This window comes from Aethalodelphis obliquidens, unplaced genomic scaffold (assembly GCF_003676395.1).
Source record: "Aethalodelphis obliquidens isolate GAN/ISIS:26980383/991018 unplaced genomic scaffold, ASM367639v1 scaffold47, whole genome shotgun sequence".
NCBI lineage: Eukaryota > Metazoa > Chordata > Mammalia > Artiodactyla > Delphinidae > Aethalodelphis > Aethalodelphis obliquidens.
Window position 1 is genome coordinate 6167409 of NW_020837991.1, and position 13436 is coordinate 6180844.

Below are 13436 nucleotides of genomic sequence, written 5' to 3' on the forward strand. Positions count from 1 at the left end.
GTTCATCTTCTTCCCTGCCCAAGTTGTTGGGTTGCATCTCCGACCTAACAAACACTGAGCACAAAAACCTCAGGGGAATCCTTAAGGGAATGTAAATGAATGGTTCAGCAAACAATAATAACCAGCACCCACTTCCCAACTGAAATTCCCCAGTCCAAGGAGAAACAACAAACCAGTTTGTGTTTTGCTTTGTTTTAAGTAAAGTAGTTTAGCCAATGGGAAATATCAGTCTAATGATCACTGGCCACTTCACATGACTGTATTCTATAGGATACAAAGCCATTCTTTAAGGGGGTTCTCTGTATAATTAAGAATTATATTAAGTAGTTAACAAACTCTGTGCATTGGTTTAACCACTGTGGTTACCACAGAATAAAATATTAATCTTCATTCAAAAGACATATAACACTGTACCAATTGTTATGCACAAAGTAATAACAGAATCAACACTCCTCTTCCTGTAAGTGATTAGTAATGATGGAGGTAATAGAGGTGAACCTACCAATGTGCCCTATAATTTCCTTGCATAATTCACAGATCACAGTATCAACTCTGTCTAGTTGTGAGATTTAAGTGAGGCAAAGCATATGCAGTCTATAATTAAGCAGTTGCCTAACAAATGTTGTAATTGTATTCAATAATCACTATTACTGGCAGATAATATATGTATCAAAAGGACCCAGGGGCTAGATAGAGAGATTGCAAATACTCTAGTATTGATATATGATTTCTAGTTTTTTCACTTTCTTTTAAAATTTTCCTCATTTTGCCCTTCTTCATTTGTATATTGGAAATCTATTTCCAAGTAACCTCATTATGTGACAATTTGTGCTTGAGGTGTGTGTGTGTATATATATATATATATATATATGTATGTATTTTACAATCGCATCTCCAGAAACACTGCACTCGTCTTCCTGGTACAGTGCTGTGTTAACTTTGACAAGTAACATTTCAGCCAATAACGTGACAGTCTGTGTTCCATTTAGCTTTAATTGAATCTAAGTAACATAGAATCCATTGTAAAAATATATGGATGCAAATATTTTCTTAATGCTGTCAGTGTTGAATTTATTTTTTTACACAAGAGCTATCTGTTTCCAGACATAAAATCCAGTTGATATGAATCCTCATCAAACAAAGAATAGTCCTAAATTTCAAAAACAAGTTCACATGTGACATTTGGTGATTCATCAATCATTTTATTCTCTTTCTCAGTCATTGTAATACCTTATTTATGCAGCAGTGTTAGAGAATGATATGCTCCATAGAAGTTAATTTTTCTGATAACTGAGGTTTCTTATTTTAGAAAACAGAGCTTTTGATATTTTCATTATTTTTTATGAAAATATTTATAAATGCATTTCATATCTTTCCACTTTATTTTTTAAAATTTATTCTTATTTTTTCACTGAAATATAGTTGATTTACAATGTTGTGTTAGTTTCCGGCATACAGCAAAGTGATTTAGTTATATATAAAATATATAATTATATTTATATTACTTTCATATTCTTTTCCATTATGGTTTATTAAAAGATGCTTTGCAGCTTTAATAAGCAGTGCATTTTTTCTAGAAAGGCAACAAATGATTACAGAAAGCATAAGGACTTAGAATTAATTACACAAGAATATTGATTCCAATTTTTCTATTTACCAACTTATGTATTTGGCAACTTTTTCAACCTCTTCAATGATTTGGTTCCTTTGTCTGTTAAAAGGATAAATAGTCATTACTTTTAATAATGTAGCAAATATTTAGTGAGATAGTAAATGTAGGAGACAGTGTGGTCGTTGTCACGTAGTAGATGCTCATTAAGGACCATTTACTATACATTTTGATCCATCTCCTCTTATCTCCCAACATTAAAAATGTATACGTAACACACACAAGGAGTTTTGCCTGGCATTGTGAAAATGAATAAGTAAATTCAGTACACCATAGCCAGGATACATGAGCAGTATAGTGGCAGAAGCAGAAACATAATTTCAACTTTGAGAGACTTGCAAAGGAGACAAAAAATTTACCTCTATCCTCTTTGAGTTTTTGATTGGGCCTAAAACTTAAATTGATACAAGACAGATTAACAGAAGAAAAACATACAGATTTACTTAATGAAATTTTTATGATATGAGAGCTCTCATAAGGAAGACTCAAAGAAGTGGCAAAGCCTAAATGCTTTTATTCTAGGTTGAACAAAGAGAAGCAATTGAGAAAAAGTAACAAAATTATATGGAGAGGCTAAAAGAAAATAAAAATTATTTTAACAAGTTTTATTTTTACAGAATTTTCTCAGCTTTAACTCCCTGTCAAAGAATGTTTGTTTTCTCCTGATACCGAGAGAGTGTATTTCACAGAAGCATTTTATCTCCTGATTTCAGGGAAAAAAAAAAAAAACAGAGGTTAGAACATCCTTCATGCATCTGCTGTTTCTCAAGTGCCTTTAGACAAAAAAAACCCTTATGTTCAAGTGGCATATTTTGGAATGGCACATTTTTCCACCCTTCACTACATTGCTGTAAAGTTCATTGTTTTGGCAAGAGATATGATCTCTGGACTCAGAAATTTACCTTTATTGGTTCAGATCACCCCTGAGAGAGTAGCTCATTAAAGATGGTCCACACTTGCTCTTTTCATTATCTCAAATGTCCTTTGAAAATATTGAATGTTTTAATCTGCCTCTGCAGTATTTTGAAAACTATAGCATCATCCTGAATATGATATGTGAACCAGAAGGAACTGGCTGAGACATCTGGTAAACCTTGATTTATGTTTTCAGTTGCTTTGGCAGGATGGATGATGAACTTCCACTCTCTGTGTGTGCCTCTACAGAGGCAAATTAACATCACTTTTCAGGGCATCCAATCCAGTGCTACCCTTGAGTATTGCCCTTACTGTGATCCTACCCTATGCAACGTGAAAATGGAACAAAAGATGTGGTGTGAATCAGGGATAGAATAAGAAATGTGTTATGATGGGAGGTATCGGTTGCTCATACCATTTGGTACTAAAAGTTCTGAAACTTTTATATAGTTTCCAAAATGTTCATATAGTAGACATATGTGCCAAAATGACTACCTCAAAATGTCTTGTCCCCTAAGTTCTCTCCTCTAACCTGCATAGTTGCTTTCTCTCTTCATATAGCTGACAATTCAGTTATTCATTATTCAGCTGAGTTTCAAGCAAAGTAAGACAGATATTATTTTGAAATGTTTGTTCCTTAAATTAGTCAGAAACCAAACTATTTAACATAAAATATCCTGCTAATTTAACTTTCCACATTGTAAAAGTAAGGGAATGTGTTCTTTAGTCTATCTTGATGTAGACCCCGTATTATATGGTTTACATGTATTATTTCCCTCTTTTCATCCACACAAATGTTCTTGCAAAATAGTAACAAATTAGCCTACTTTACACATGAGAAAAAACTGAATCTTGGAAAAACGAGTTTCTTGTCCACGTCACAGAGCTATGAATTTGTTATGTTGGAATTTTCACTTATTCTTTTTCTGAATCTTTCTGTATTTTCTTAGGATAAAATGACAAATTAACTGGTAAATTATTTAGAAACACTGGTCAACATACAAAAAAAATCTATTTAAAAATGTATTGTCCTTATTGAACAGAATATTTACCATTTTGATGGTATCAAATAGTCCTATTTTTTAAGGAACTTTGGAGAAATCCTCCCGAGTTGAGAAAATCAGACTCTTTCTCTCACTTCCCCCACCCCTAATGATCATGGCAAAAATTTAAATCTGTGGAGACTTAGGAATGACATGTGGAAGTCATTGAGTGAAAAATTTTAATCCTGTGAAATACCTATCATTTATATTTTCTACAAGAAATACACAAAGAGTTCTTAGACACAGAAAAAATAAGAGTATAGAAAATTAAAAGGGGAATCATTTTTTAAGTCAGATGAAGTTTTTATTATTCAGACAGAAAGAGGAAATAAAGTGTATTTGTAGGAATATCTTTATGAAATATTGCCATTGAATATGCATTAGCTAGACTTATCTGGAATATTGTGATCACTTCTGAACTTAAACTTTTAAAGGAGCACATGATAATCATATGCATATATTAGAAGAAGTATCATATGCTAAAAAAATATATCTCAAGCTGTTGGTGTAGATTCTAGCAGGTAGAATAGCATCAATGAAAAAGGCAGGCCTGAGATCAGTATAAGCAATTTAGAATTATTTGATGCTGTCCAGCCATGGATACTATGTCCTGATAAATTTAGCTTCCCATGTCTGGTTGAGTTTGAGACAAAGCAATACAATCAGCTCTGGATAATGCTGAGGAACAGATTGGATGAATGTTGAATAAATAGTTATGGACAAAATAAACTTCAAGTTCCCTTTTATTTCCAACATTCTATGCATTTTATGTAGAGATTTCTTGATAAATGCTTTCTGAGTCGGCAATGGGGAAGGAAGAGAACTATTTTGTCTGGATCACATGCTTACTGAAAAGTTAAATTATTGCCATGACTGACATGTTAGTTGATGAAGGTAATTAACACCAGGGTGAATAGAGTGACACTTCAGTCAGCTGGAGCCTTCAACCTTGAAAATTTGTCTATTCAAGATATGACTTTTTCCCTTGAGCAGTACTATTTTAACTGATAATCTACTTATCCAAAATTATTAACCTAATTAAAACAATACCAGCTTTCATTAAGTGAGCTACAGATGCACAATACTAGATTTGCATAGGAATCCATTTTTAATTTCCCACTCAAACATTAGTTTGCCACCTGCTCATCAAGAAGTTATTCCTGAATTTAATCTTGAATATTAGATTAGTCCAATCATTAATCCATTACTTCCCTTCTTATGGTAAAAAATAGGGTTTGGATTTAAATGACAGAAAGAAATAGAGGCAAATAAAAGGAGCTTAGTTTTCATATGGGAGGTGGCTTTAAAATGGACTATTTCTGGCATGAGCTTAATTAGAGTGAGATAAAAGAAGGATTTGATGATGAAAATTGAAATAGCTTGTTATTTATAATGGTGTGAAAGATTTATGAAGTTTTTATTATTGTTCGACAAATATTTACCAAATATAAGGCTTATGACTATCTGTTCAACTCTTGGGATACACTGCACTATAGGAGGATACAATTATAAGAAAAAGAAACACAGAATTCTATCAACAATGCAACACTAAAGGGTTGTGTGTAAGAAAATAAAGATACTTAATTGAGACTCAGGCAAGCTGATGAGTAAAAGAAAGAATTATTGCAGTAAAAAAGAAAAAAAAGAAAGCAGAGTTAAATTAAATAAGGCAAGCAAGGTTTTGAATTCTAAAGACTGTGGAAATTCAGATTCTTGAGATGATGTACAGTATATATATATTCATCTACAAAGTGGCAAAGTATAGAGATTTCTGCCTAATGCAGTATCACAACTGAACTTCAGTGCTTTCTGTCATTGAGAGTTAAAAGGTTGTCTACACAAAAACATCATAAAAAGACAGGAGATATATAGAGGGTTTTTTATTTGTTTGTTTTCTGTTTGGTTTTTTTGTTTTGTTTTGTTTTTGGTTAGGATGAAGAAATAGGATTCATCTTTCAGTCTCTCAACTCCATTTGGTCTTCTTGTTTCTCTACAACATATAAACACACCCTACTGCAATAAATCCATTGTACCAGGGTTTGTGTGTTGCCTATTCAAAACATTCCTGATCCAAGCTATTGCATTCACTTCACTGGCAGCTTGAAGGGAAGGCACTCTGAACATCAAGTCAGAGTGGCAGGGTGGCCAGGAAGAAAATACGACATATATCTGTGGGAGAAAACAGCAAATGATCGAGAAGCATATCGGCTCTGCTACCGTAAAGTAAAACACCACCAGCAAGTTAACTTGACAGTGAATAACACATTGCTAAATGGAACTCTGGTGGTACCTAAAGAGTTGGCATTTAATTTGAGTTCAGCTTTTATATAAGCATCTCTGGGGCACTGAAGAGAGTTCTGGCATGCTTTGCCACATGTATTTCTGCATTCCAAGAGAAAAATGTCAAATGTTTCTGGAAGTACCAATTGTAGACTCTGATTGATGAGTTCTTATTGTTATTATTGTCACTGAACCTGTTTCAAAGCCTAATTTAATGGTACACTTTGAACCCACCCCTCCTGCCTCCAAGAAGAAAAATGATGTGTGTCCAACAGCTGGTCCAGCCCTTGTTAGTTGGAGATGCTAATACTATGAGTGTAACATCTTGGAATAGTCTGGATAAAGGGTATTAAGTTTACACTGCATTTCTCTTCTGGAAATTTCATGGTATCTTTATTTTTATTTGCCCAGCTGGCTTCCCAGTTTTAGTGACCAATGTTTGTACACAAAACAATAAACGGTTGTTTATGATAGTTATACAAAATCAGAGATTGAGACACAAAGATAACTGACCTGATAATAGGCGAATGGTTATTTAGTAAAAATTCCTATGTTATTTATTTTATAAAATTTCCTGGTTTCTCTCTGTAGTTACAATTGTGTTTCTAATAAAACCCCAAACAAGGGAAATACACATGTTAAAGGTAATGTTAGTGGTTAGAGACAGAATATATATCTGGCTGAACTTGAACATGTATTGACCTATCTTTGCACCACTAATAATCTACATAAAAATTAACATTAATATATAAGTATGTATTATTAATCAAATTTGACTCGATATTTATTAAATATTTATGCCTTCTACATACTAAAAATATGTTTGATTATATTATGCTTTCTACCTTTGAAAGAGGCATCAACCCATTAATTTCATTATTCTGCAAGTAGTGATTTATTTACACTATGATTCAGGCACTGAGAGCATTGTTTCACAAAAATTACCTGCCCCTTTCCAAAAGTAGCTTGTGGTCTGAGACATTACATTTACATGTATGAAACATGAAAAAGCAAACACAATTATTAAGGTATGTGGTGTTAGAACAAAAGAAGCCATGACCCTATATTCAGTTGTATAGGAAAGGCTTCCTCTCAGAATGGATGCCACACTTCACAGACCATGTTCGTACATCACTGTGATGACAAGGCTCACCATCTACTTACAGCTGAACAGTGATATTAGTATGGCTTTTATTGTGGTTGTATTTACACACCCATGTCTGAACTGGAAAGCTTTAGGAATTCAGAAAAGTAAAAGTGAACTATGTACCCTAGTCATGTTCTGGAAGGAAGAGAATATGTGATGGGTGGTAAAGGATGGATAAGCCCTGGATAGGTGGAGAGAGATTATTTTTTCTCCAGGAAGAGATAAGCAAACCACAGAGGGAGGAGAGAGTGTAAAGTAGGAGAAAGATGGAGAGGAAAGCAGCCTCCACCAATAGATGTTTCCAACTGGAAGATGGAGCTGAGTAGGTGGACCCAGCTCTGGATAAGGAAGACCTTGAATACACAGAGACCATAAAGTTGTCTCCAGAGAGTATCCATTCTGAGGCTTCCTTGAATGCTTCGTGTTTCATCATAAATGTCACCAATAGAGAATTGTCATATACAGAACCAAATAATGTGAACTATGAGAAACATGGACCAAATGCTATTTTGCAATTTCTAGATAGATGATGATAGATAGATGATAGAAGATAGATAATTGATATGATTGCTAGATAGATAGATAGATAGATGATAGAAATGGTTATAGATGTAAATATTTAAATAGATAAAACCATAATTATCTTATGCTTGTTGCTTATGGCAGCAAATAATTGGTGCTCCAATCAAAATTAAAGTTAGCTTCTGGGAGTCTTCCTGGTCTGTGTTCAATATGTGAGGTTTAGACCTATTTCTTAAATATTTACCTGTGCAATGTTTTCATGATTGTAGATCATAGTTCTGCTAACATCCATAGCTTCTCCCTTACGTGAAAGTGTATTTGGAAGATTTGAAAATAAACTAGGAATATGTAACAGGAATTCGGGTTCACATCTTAACACCCTCCATCAATTTTCCAAGAGGGGAAAATTCAAGTACTGCAATCTGACCGTCAAAAGTGCATGGAGGGGCTTCCCTGGTGGCGAAGTGGTTGGGAGTCCACCTGCCGATGGAGGGGACAAGGGTTCGTGCCCAGGTCCGGGAAGATCCCACATGCTGCGGAGCAGCTGGGCCCGTGAGCCATGGCCCCTGAGCTTGTGCATCCGGAGGCTGTGCTCCGCAATGGCAGAGGCCACGGCGGTGAGAGGCCTGCATACCGAAAAAAAATGCATGGAGGCAACTACACAAATTATAAAATAGGATGCCAATAAAATTTATTTCTATGTGAAAGGTATATATGATAAATAAAAAGAGGATATTGACATCTTGGCCATCTGCTCCCATCCCAAACTTTCTAGTCCCTACACCTCTGCTCTCACACATCCTTGATAGCACAAGGGAGACTTATTAAAGTATGGAGGGTGCAATGCAAACTAACCTTTGCTTTGGAAAAATGCATTTTGAACTGGTTCGTTCTTATCAGATTATGATGATTAACTGAATAAAAAATAAATAAACAAAAGGACTTAGTAAGAGAAAAGAAGGACAGCTCTGTGAATTTTGAGTCTTAATCAGATCACTTTCTCCTTCATATTGTAATCTTCCTAGGTGACATACTGTTATTTTGTAAAGGGTGATAAAGTCAAAATATTACAATTACTACCTATATATAAACATTAAGCTCTTTCTCTGTGAGGAAAAAAATCAGCTAATTTTCTTTACTCCTTCCAGACAGTACAAGGATCCAAAAATTAAAATTTACATAGCACCAAAGTTAATAGAACTTTGATTCTCTCCCAAATAGTACATGTGTACTAAAATGTGTATTTTGTCCTAAATGAGATAATTGGATGTGGTGGCTTAGATGTCATGTAGTCCTAAGTGTGAAGCCATAACCAATCCTGGACTCCTCTAGCCCCAGTCTCTCCATTTCTAAAATGAATATAGAATTTACCCTGCAAGGTTGTGATAATGCTTGTTTATATATATATTTTTAATAGACCTTTATTGGAGTATAATTGCTTCACAATACTGTGTTAGTTTCTGTGGTACAACAAAGTGAATCAGCCATATGCATGCATATATCCCATATCCCCTCTCTCTTGAGCCTCCCTCCCAACATCCTTATCTCATAACTCTAGGTCTTCGCAAAGCTTGAGCTGATCTCCCTGTGTTATGCTGCTGTTTCCCACTAGCTATCTATTTTACATTTTGTAGTGTATATAGGTTGATGCTTCTCTCACTTCACCCCAGCTTCATCCTCCCCACCCCATGTCCTCAAGTCCATCCTCTATGTCTGCATCTTTATTCCTGTCTGCCACTAGGTTCAACAGTGTATATATATTTGATTTTCTCTTTCTGACTTACTTCACTCTGTATGACAGTCTCTACATCCAACTACCTCACTACAAATAACTCAATTTTGTTTCTTCTTATGGCTGGGTAATATTCCATTGTGTATATGTGCCACATCTTCTTTATCCATTCATCTGTCGATAGACACTTAGATTGCTTCCATGTCCTGGCTATTGTAAATAGAGCTGCAATGAACATTATGGTACATGACTCTTTCAGAATTATGGTTTTCTCAGGGTATATGCCCAGTAGTGGGATTGCTGGGTCATATGGTAGTTCTATTTTTAGTTGTCTAAGGAACCTCCATACTGTTCTCCATAGTGGCTGTATCAATTTACACTCCCACCAACAGTGCAAGAGGGTTCCCTTTTCTCCACACCCTCTCCAGCACTTATAGTTTCTAGATTTTTTGATAATGGCCATTCTGACTGGTGTAAGGTGATGCCTCACTGTAGATTTGATTTGCATTTCTCTAATAATTAGTGAATTTGAACATCTTTTCATGTGCTTCCTGGCCATCTGTATATCTTCTTTGGAGAAATGTCTTTTTAGGTCTTTTGCCCATTTTGTGATGGGCTGGTTTTTGCTTTGATATTGACTTCTATGAGCTGTATGTATATTTTGGAGATTATTCTTTTGTCCATTGTTTCATTTGCAAATATTTCCCCCCAATTCTGAGCATTTCTCTAATGATTAGTGATGTTGAGCAACCTTTAATCTGTTTGTTGGCAATCTGTACATCTTCTTTGGAGAAACGTCTATTTAGGTCTTCTGCCCATTTTTGGATTGGGTTTTTTTTTTTTTTTATTGAGCTGCATGAGCTGCTTGTATATTTTGGAGATTAATCCACTGTCAGTTGCTTCACTTACAAATATTTTCTCCCATTCTGAGGGTTGTCTTTTCACCTTGTTTATAGTTTCCTTTGCTGTGCAAAAGCTTTTAAGTTTAATTAGGTCCCATTTGTTTATTTTTGTTTTTATTTTCATTACTCTAGGAGGTGGGTCAAAAAAGATCATGCTGTGGTTTATGTCAAAGAGTATTTTTCCTATGTTTCCCCTAAGAGTTTTATAGTTTCTGGTCTTAACATTTAGCTCTTTAATCCATCTGAGTTTATTTTTGTGTATGGTGTTAGAGAGTGTTCTAAATTCATTCTTTTACATGTAGCTGTCCAGTTTTCCTAGAAACACTTATCGAAGAGGCTACCTTTTCTCCATTGTATGTTTTTTCCCCCTTTGTCGTAAATTAGGTGACCATAGGTGCGTGGGTTTATCTCTGGGCATTCTATCCTGAACCACTGATCTATATTTCTGTTTTTGTGCCAGTACCACACTGTCTTGATTACTGTAGCTTTGTAGTATAGTTTGAAGTTGTGGAGCCTGATTCCTTCAGCTCCATTTTTCTTTGTGAAGAATGCTTTGGCTATTTGGTGTCTTTTGTGTTTCCATACAAACTGTAAAATTTTTGTTCTAATTCCATGAAAAATGCCATTGGTAGTTTGATAGGGATTGCATTGAATCTGTAGATTACTTTGGATAGTATAGTCATTTTCACAATTCTGATTCTTCCAATACAAAACATGGTATATCTTTCCATCTGTTTGTGTCATCTTTGATTTCTTTCATCAGTGTTTTATAGTTTTCTGAGTACAAAAGACTTTTGCCTCCTTAGGTAAGTTTATCCCTAGGTATTTTGTTCTTTTTGTTGCAATGGTAAATGGATTGTTTCCTTCATTTCTCTTTCTGTTATTTCATTTTAGTGTATAGGAATACCAGATATTTCTGTGTATTAATTTTGTATCCTGCTAGTTTATCAAATTCATTGATTAGCTCTAGTAGTTTTCTGGTGGCATCTTTAGGATTTTCTATGTATACTATCATGTCATCTGCAAACAGTGACAGTTTTACTTCCTCTTTTCCAATCTGTATTCCTTTTCCTTTTCTTCTCTGATTGCTGTGGCTAGGACTTCCAAAACTATGTTGAATAAGAGTGGTGAAAGGGGACATCCTTGTCTTTTTCCTGGTCTTACTGGAAATGCTGTCAGTTTTTCACCATTGAGTATGATGTTTGCTGTGGGTTTGTCCTATATGGCCTTTATTATGTTGAGGTAGGTTCCCTCTATGCCCACTTTCTGGAGAATTTTTATAATAAAAGGTGTTGAATTTTGTCAAAAGCTTTTTCTGTATCGATTGAGATGATCATATGGTTTTTATTCCTTAATTTGTTAATATGGTATATCACGTTGCTTTATTTGTATATATTGAAGAACCCTTGCATTCCTGGAGTAAATCCCACTTGATCATGGAGTATGAACCCTTTAATATGTTGCTGTATTCTGTTTACTAGTATCTTGTTTAGGATTTTTGCATCTATATTCATGAGTGATATTGGTCTATAATTTTCATTTTTGTGATATCTTTTCTTGGTTTTGGTATCAGCGTGATGGTTGCTTTGTAGACTGAATTTGGGAGTGTTCCTTCCCCTGTAATTTTTTGGAAGAGTTTGAGAAGGATCAGTGTTAGCTCTTCTCTAAATGTTTGATATAATTCACCTGTGATGCCATCTGGTCCTGGACTTTTGTTTTTTGGAAGATTTTTAATTACAGTTTCAATTTCATTACTTGTGATAGGTCTGTTTATATTTTTTAATTCTTCCTGGTTCAGTCTTGGAAAATTGTACATTTCCAAGAATTTGTGCATTTCTTTGTGGTTGTCCATTTTATTGGCATATAGTTGTTTGCAGTAGTCTCTTATAATCCTTTGTATTTCTGTGGTGTCAGATGTGATTTCTCCTATTTTCATTTCTAAATTTATTGATTTCTCTCTCTTTTTCTCTTGATGAGTCTGGCTAAGGGTTTATCAATTTTGTTTATCTTCTCAAAGAACCAGCTTTTAGTTTTTTGATCTTTGCTATTGTTTTCTTTGTTTCTATTTCATTTATTTCTGCTCTGATCTTTATGATTTCTTTCCTTTTACTGACTTTGGGTTTTCTTTGTTCTTTTTTCTCTTGTTGCTTTAGGTGTAGTGTTAGATTGTTTATTTTATTTATTTTCTTCTTTCTTTAAGGGAGATTGAAATGCTATAAACTTCCTTCTTACAACTGCTTTTGCTGCACCCCAAGGTTTTGGGTTGTCATGTTCTCATTTGTCATTTGTTTCTATGTATTTTAAAATTTCTTCTTTGATTTCTTCAGTGATCTCTTGGTTATTGAGTAGTGTGCTGTTTAGCCTCCATGTTTTTGTGCTTTTTATAGTTTTTTTCATGTAATTGATTTCCAATCTCATACCATGTGGTCAGAAAAGATGCTTAATATGATTTCAATTCTCTTAAATTTTCCGAGGCTTTATTTATGACCCAGGATGTGATCTCTCCTGGAGACTGGTCCGTTTGCACTTGAGAAGAAAGTGTAATCTGCTGTTTTCAAATGGAATGTCCTGTAAGTATCAATTAAATCTATCTGGTGCACTCTGTCATTTAAAATTTGTGTTTCCTTAGTTATTTTCTGTTTGGATGATCTGTCTATTGGTGTAAGTGTGGTGTTAAATTCCCCTACTATTATTGTGTTACTGTCGATTTCTCCTTTCATGGTTGTTAGCATTTGCCTTATGTACTGAGGTGCTCCTATGTTGGGTACATAAACATTTATACTTGTTATATCTTCCTCTTGGATTGATCCCTTGATCATTATGTAGTGTCCTTCCTTATCTCTTGTAACAGTCTTTATTTTAAAGTTTGTTTTATCTGATACTAGTATTGCTACTCCAGCTTTTTTTTTGATTTCCATTTGCATGGAATCTCTTTTTCTATCCCTTCACTTTCAATCTGTATGTATCCTTAGATCTGAAGTGGGTCTCTTGTAGAGAGCATTTATGTGGGTCTTGTTTTTGTAACCACTCAGGCAGTCTGTGTCTTTTGGGTGGGGCATTTAATCCATTTACATTCAAGGTAGTTATTGATATGTATGTTCATATTACCATTTTCATAATTGTTTTGCGTTTTTTTGTGGGTCTTTTCTTCTCTTGTGTTTCCTGCCTAGAGAAGTTTCTTTAGCATTTGTTGTAAAGCTGATTTGGTGGTGCTGCATTCTCTTAG